Source organism: Somniosus microcephalus, unplaced genomic scaffold, assembly GCF_052327205.1.
Source record: "Somniosus microcephalus isolate GS21.2 unplaced genomic scaffold, FLI_Smic_1.0 unresolved_chr7, whole genome shotgun sequence".
NCBI classification, from domain to species: Eukaryota; Metazoa; Chordata; class Chondrichthyes; order Squaliformes; family Somniosidae; genus Somniosus; species Somniosus microcephalus.
Window position 1 is genome coordinate 6,814,831 of NW_028225185.1, and position 7,500 is coordinate 6,822,330.

The following is a 7,500-nucleotide window of genomic DNA, read 5'->3' on the forward strand; positions in this document are numbered from 1 at the left end:
TTGATGGGACAGTGTAGAGGGAGCTTTACTCTGTATCTAACCCATGCTGTACCTGCTCTGGAAGTGTTTGATGGGGACAGTGTAGAGGGAGCTTTACTCTGTATCTAACCCGTGCTGTACCTGCCCTGGGAGTGTTTGATGGGACAGTGTAGAGGGAGCTTTACTCTGTATCTAACGCCGTGCTGTACCTGCCCTGGGAGTGTTTGATGGGACAGTGTAGAGAGAGCTTTACTCTGTATCTAACTCGTGCTGTACCTGCCCTGGGAGTGTTTGATGGGACAGTGTAGCGGGAGCTTTACTCTGTATCTAACCTGTGCTGTACCTGCTCTGGGAGTGTTTGATGGGACAGTGTAGAGGGAGCTTTACTCTGTATCTAACCCGTGCTATACCTGTCCTGGGAGTGTTTGATGGGACAGTGTAGAGGGAGCTTTACTCTGTATCTAACCCTGTGCTGTACCTGCCCTGGGAGTGTTTGATGGGACAGTGTAGAGGGAGCTTTACTCTGTATCTAACCCGTGCTGTACCTGCCCTGGGAGTGTTTGATGGGACAGTGTAGAGGGAGCTTTACTCTGTATCTAACCCGTGCTGTACCTGCCCTGGGAGTGTTTGATGGGACAGTGTAGAGGGAGCTTTACTCTGTATCTAACCCGTGCTGTACCTGCCCTGGGAGTGTTTGATGGGACAGTGTAGAGGGAGCTTTACTCTGAATCTAACCCACACTGTACCTGCCCTGGGAGTGTTTGATGGAACAATGTAGAGGGAGCTTTACTCTGTATCTAACCCGTGCTGTACCTGCCTTGGGAGTGTTTGATGGGACAGTGTAGAGGGAGCTTTACTCTGTATCTAACCCGTGCTGTACCTGCCCTGGGAGTGTTTGATGGGACAGTGTAGAGGGAGCTTTACTCTGTATCTAACCCGTGCTGTACCTGCCCTGGGAGTGTTTGATGGGACAGTGTAGAGGGAGCTTTACTCTGTATCTAACCCGTGCTGTACCTGCCCTGGGAGTGTTTGATGGGAGAGTGTAGAGGGAGCTTTACTCTGTATCTAACCCGTGCTGTACCTGCCCTGGGTGTCTTTGATGGGACAGTGTAGAGGGAGCTTTACTCTGTATCTAACCCGTGCTGTACCTGCCCTGGGAGTGTTTGATGGGACAGTGTAGAGGGAGCTTTACTTTGTATCTAACCCGTGCTGTACCTGCCCTGGGAGTGTTTGATGGGGCCAGTGTAGAGGGAGCTTTACTCTGTGTCTAACCCCGTGCTGTACCCACCCTGGGTGTGTTTGATGGGACAGTGTAGAGGGAGCTTTACTCTGTATCTAACCCGTGCTGTACCTGCCCTGGGAGTGTTTGATGGGACAGCGTAGAGGGAGCTTTACTCTATCTAACCCGTGCTGTACCTGCCCTGGGAGTGTTTGCTGGGACAGTGTAGAGGGAGCTTTACTCTGTATCTAACCCGTGCTGTACCTGCCCTGGGAGTGTTTGATGGGACAGTGTAGAGGGAGCTTTACTCTGTATCTAACCCGTGCTGTACCTGCCCTGGGAGTGTTTGATGGGACAGTGTAGAGGGAGCTTTACTCTGTATCTAACCCGTGCTGTACCTGCCCTGGGAGTGTTTGATGGGGCCAGTGTAGAGGGAGCTTTACTCTGTATCTAACCCCGTGCTGTACCTACCCTGGGTGTGTTTGATGGGACAGTGTAGAGGGAGCTTTACTCTGTATCTAACCCGTGCTGTACCTGCCCTGGGAGTGTTTGATGGGACAGTGTAGAGGGAGCTTCACTCTGTATCTAACCCGTGCTGTACCTGCCCTGGGAGTGTTTGATGGGACAGTATAGAGGGAGCTTTACTCTGTATCTAACCCGTGCTGTACCTGCCCTGGGAGTGTTTGATGGGATAGTGTAGAGGGAGCTTTACTCTGTATCTAAACTGTTCTGTACCTGCCCTGGGAGGTTTTGATGGGACAGTGTAGAGGGAGCTTTACTCTGTATCTAACCCGTGCTGTACCTGCCCTGGGAGTGTTTGATGGGATAGTGTAGAGGGAGCTTTACTCTGTATCTAAACTGTGCTGTACCTGCCCTGGGAGTGTTTGATGGGACAATGTAGAGGGAGCTTTACTCTGTATCTAACCCGTGCTGTACCTGCCCTGGGTGTGTTTGATGGGACAGTGTAGAGGGAGCTTTACTCTGTATCTAACCCGTGCTGTACCTGCCCTGGGAGTGTTTGATGGGACAGTGTAGAGGGAGCTTTACTCTTTATCTAACCCGTGCTGTACCTGCCCTGGGAATGTTTGATGGGGCCAGTGTAGAGGGAGCTTTACTCTGTATCTAACCCCGTGCTGTACCTACCCTGGGTGTGTTTGATGGGACAGTGTAGAGGGAGCTTTACTCTGTATCTAACCCATGCTGTACCTGCCCTGGGAGTGTTTGATGGGACAGTGTAGAGGGAGCGTTACTCTGTATCTAACCCCGTGCTGTACCTGCCCTGGGAGTGTTTGATGGGACAGTGTAGAGGGAGCTTTACTCTGTATCTAACCCGTGCTGTACCTGCCCTGGGAGTGTTTGATGGGACAGTGTAGAGGGAGCTTTACTCTGTATCTAACCCCGTGCTGTACCTGTAGTGTATGTACCCGTCTACCTTTAAGAGAACTATTGTATGTAACCGTTCACCTTTAAGAGAACTACTTTAGGTGTGGCACTACTTGTTTGGCTTCTGTATACTGTAATACCGAAGGTGACCACACCGGTATATAAGTGTTGTGGCATGATTCCTTGGGCAGATTCGCCCTGACCTTCGAATAGTAAAGACCTGTTTGTTTGTTATTCCTGAAGTCTGTGTCGTTATTAACTGTACAACCCACAGACTTTACAGTACCGGCCCTGAGAGTGTTTGATGGGACAGTGTAGAGAGAGCTTTACTCTGTATCTAACTCGTGCTGTACCTGCCCTGGGAGTGTTTGATGGGACAGTGTAGAGAGAGCTTTACTCTATATCTGACCCGTGCTGTACCTGCCCTGGGAGTGTTTGATGAGACAGTGTAGAGGGAGCTTTACTCTGTATCTAACCCGTGCTGTACCTGCCCTGGGAGTGTTTGATGGGACAGTGTAGTGGGAGCTTTACTCTGTATCTAACTCGTGATGTACCTGCCCTGGGAGTGTTTGATGGGACAGTGTAGTGGGAGCTTTACTCTGTATCTAACCTGTGCTGTACCTGCCCTGGGAGTGTTTGATGGGACAGTGTAGAGGAAGCTTTACTCTGTATCTAACCCGTGCTGTACCTGCCCTGGGAGTGTTTGATGGGACAGTGTAGAGGGAGCTTTACTCTGTATCTAACCCGTGCTGTACCTGCCCTGGGAGTGTTTGATGGGACAGTGTAGAGGGAGCTTTACTCTGTATCTAACCCGTGCTGTACCTGCCCTGGGAGTGTTTGATGGGACAGTGTTGAGGGAGCTTTACTCTGTATCTAACCCGTGCTGTACCTGCCCTGGGAGTGTTTGATGGGACAGTGTAGTGGGAGCTTTACTCTGTATCTAACTCGTGCTGTACCTGCCCTGGGAGTGTTTGATGGGACAGTGTAGTGGGAGCTTTACTCTGTATCTAACCTGTGCTGTACCTGCCCTGGGAGTGTTTGATGGGACAGTGTAGAGGGAGCTTTACTCTGTATCTAACCCGTGCTGTACCTGCCCTGGGAGTGTTTGATGGGACAGTGTAGAGGAAGCTTTACTCTGTATCTAACCCGTGCTGTACCTGCCCTGGGAGTGTTTGATGGGACAGTGTAGAGGGAGCTTTACTCTGTATCTAACCCGTGCTGTACCTGCCCTGGGAGTGTTTGATGGGACAGTGTAGAGGGAGCTTTACTCTGTATCTAACCCGTGCTGTACCTGCCCTGGGAGTGTTTGATGGGACAGTGTAGAGGGAGCTTTACTCTGTATCTAACCCGTGCTGTACCTGCCCTGGGAGTGTTTGATGGGACAGTGTAGAGGGAGCTTTACTCTGCATCTAACCCGTGCTGTACCTGCCCTGGGAGTGTTTGATGGGACAGTGTAGAGGGAGCTTTACTCTGTATCTAACACTGACAGGGTTGATTTTGTGTTGTGAATTAATTCTGCTTATCTGATTACAGGACAATAACAAACTCCGGACTTCAGTTCATTGACGTGGATGCATTTGATCAGAACCCTCTACTTCAGTACATGTAAGTTCATGTGCTGGTGATGTGGGCCTGCTATTCTCTCCACACTCTCTCTCAGTCCCCAACTGCTTGGCAGATTTTGTGGCCGAGCGAGACTTCAGCTCCTCCGCGTACTCTCGCCCTCCCAGTGCAGAATCCTCTGGCCCGACCCTAGCTCCAGCCCCGGGCTTCGGCCCAGGATCTCCACCTTGTACAGAGTTCCCCCACACCAGGAGGAAAGAGAGACAGAGACAGAGAGGGAGAGACGGGGGAGAGAGGGAGAGAGACAGTGAGAGAGACAGAGACAGAGAGGGAGAGACGGGGAGAGAGAGAGAGAGAGACAGAGAGGGAGAGACGGGGGAGAGAGAGAGAGAGAGACAGAGAGGGAGAGACGAGAGAGAGAGAGAGAGACAGAGACAGAGAGGGAGAGACGGGGGAGAGAGAGAGAGACGAGAGAGAGAGAGACAGAGACAGAGAGGGAGAGACGGGGAGAGAGAGAGAGAGAGACAGAGAGGGAGAGACGAGAGAGAGAGAGAGACAGAGACAGAGAGGCAGAGACGGGGGAGAGAGAGAGAGAGACAGTGAGGGAGAGACGAGAGAGAGAGAGAGACAGAGACAGAGAGGGAGAGATGGGGGAGAGATAGAGAGAGACAGTGAGGGAGAGACAAGAGCGAGAGAGAGACAGAGACAGAGAGGGAGAGACGGGGAGAGAGAGAGAGAGACAGAGAGAGAGAGAGAGACAGACACAGAGAAGAAGAGATGAGAGAGAGAGAGAGACAGACACAGAGAGGGAGAGACGAGAGAGAGAGACAGACACAGAGAGGGAGAGACGAGAGAGAGAGACAGACACAGAGAGGGAGAGACGAGAGAGAGAGAGAGAGAGAGAGAGAGCGAGCTTAAAAAATCAGTTCTACGGGAAATTTCAAACTGGCTGTGAATGAACTGAAAGAGAAAGCAAGAAGGGCTTTCTATGCCATTAAAAAATCAATCCAAATTATAATCCCAATTAGCATTTGGCTCAAAATTTTCAAATCAGTAATTGAACCAATTGCACTCTATGGCAGTGAGGTGTGGGGACCGCTAACACAACAAGAATTTGCAAAATGGGACAAACACCCAATTGAGATCCTACATGCAGAATTCTGTAAAAGTATCCTCCGGACTCAAAGGAAAACCGTAAACAATGCATGCAGGGCAGAACTAGGCCAATATCTATTAATAATCAGTATCCAAAAAAGAGCCACCAAATTTTGGAAACACCTAGAAATGAGCAACCCCCAATGCTATCATTACGAAGCCCTGAAATGCCAAGAGAGGACCATAAAGAAGAATACCCTCAGTCAACTAGTCCTGGGACTCAGTGAAGTAACTACTAACACTACTAACAATAACCAGCCCCAGGACAGTGACAGCGTAACACAAAGAATTCGACCCAACACAATCGTCGCTAAGCAAAAGGAAAAATATCTGTCATATTGGGCAGAAACAACAAAAACCCAAAGCAAACTCAATTGCTACTTGGCCCTAAACAGACAATACAACATGGCTGATTACCTGACCATAGTAAAGGATAGCAAACTGAGAAAAACCTTGACAATGTACAGACTTAGTGAACATAGCCTGGCGATCGAAAAAGGTAGACACAGGCAGACCCGGCTACCAAGAGAGGACAGGATATGCTCTCACTGCAGTCAGGGAGTGGCGGAGACAGAGATGCACTTCCTCACAGCTTGTGGAAAATATCAGGGCATAAGGGAGAATTTCTACCCAAAATTCACAAAAATATGGCCGGAATTCAGAAATTTGAAGGACGACCAAAAACTCCCATACCTACTAGGGGAAGAGAGAAATTGTGTAACACTAGCGGCACACTATGTTACAGCTTGCCATAAACAGAGGGACAACCACTAAATATAAGAAAAGAGTATATATAAATTATATGAAAGTATATTTATACACTCAGGGATATATCTGTTTATACACTGTATGGATTAATCTGTATTTTTGTGTACAAACATGAATGTTTTTCGATGCTTTGGCAACATAAGATGTAACTTGTCATGCCAATAAAGCGATTTGAATTGAATTGAATTGAATTGAGAGAGAGAGAAGGAGAGACGGGGAGAGAGAGAGAGAGTGACAGTGAGAGAGAGAGACAGAGAGAGGGAGAGACGGGGGAGAGAGAGAGAGAGAGAGAGAGAGAGGGGGAGAGACGGGGGGAGAGAGAGAGAGAGACAGTGAGAGAGGGAAGAGAGGGAGAGAGATACATAGACCCTATCAATATACCTCAACACCCACCTCAGAAGAATGCCCCCTTGTGAAATTTGTCCATACACCTTGCAGCCTCGAGAGATAGTGGGCGCCACACAAGTGAGAGGAGACGTTGCTGTACCTGCCCTGGGAGTGTTTGATGGGGACAGTGTAGAGGGAGCTTTACTCTGAATCTAACCCGTGCTGTACCTGCCCTGGGAGTGTTTGATGGGACAGTGTAGAGGGAGCTTTACTCTGTATCTAACCCATGCTGTACCTGCCCTGGGAGTGTTTGATGGGACAGTGTAGAGGGAGCTTTACTCTGTATCTAACCTGTGCTGTACCTGCCCTGGGAGTGTTTGATGGGACAGTGTAGAGGGAGCTTTACTCTGTATCTAACCCGTGCTGTACCTGCCCTGGGAGTGTTTGATGGGACAGTGTAGAGGGAGCTTTACTCTATATCTAACCCGTGCTGTACCTGCCCTGGGAGTGTTTGATGGGACAGTGTAGAGGGAGCTTTACTCTGTATCTAACCCGTGCTGTACCTGCCCTGGGAGTGTTTGATGGGACAGTGTAGAGGGAGCTTTACTCTGTATCTAACCCGTGCTGTACCTGCCCTGGGAGTGTTTGATCGGGACAGTGTAGAGGGAGCTTTACTCTGTATCTAACCCGTGCTGTACCTGCCCTGGGAGTGTTTGATGGGGACAGTGTAGAGGGAGCTTTACTCTGTATCTAACCCGTGCTGTACCTGCCCTGAGAGTGTTTGATGGGACAGTGTAGAGGGAGCTTTACTCTGTATCTAACCCGTGCTGTACCTACCCTGGGAGTGTTTGATGGGACAGTGTAGAGGGAGCTTTACTCTGTATCTAACCCGTGCTGTACCTGCCCTGAGAGTGTTTGATGGGACAGTGTAGAGGGAGCTTTACGCTGTATCTAACCCATGCTGTACCTGCCCTGGGAGTGTTTGACAGGACAGTGTAGAGGGAGTTTCAGTCTCTACAGTCTGGGCATTAACGGCAGGCTCGGAGGGGGTGAAAGGTGCGTGTCTAACCTGTCTAACCGCCCAGGCTCCATAGATTGTGTCGAGT

The 7,500-nt window shown here is 49.7% G+C and overlaps 1 protein-coding gene across 1 annotated transcript in view; it reads left to right on the forward strand.

The window, feature by feature from the left end:
• Positions 1-7,500, forward strand: part of LOC147086439 (high affinity nerve growth factor receptor-like) — a 65,634-nt gene that overhangs the window by 923 nt on the left and 57,211 nt on the right. Inside the window, 1 exon segment of the mRNA XM_085978538.1 lies at positions 4,115-4,186. The gene's annotated coding sequence lies outside the window, so the exon portion shown is untranslated.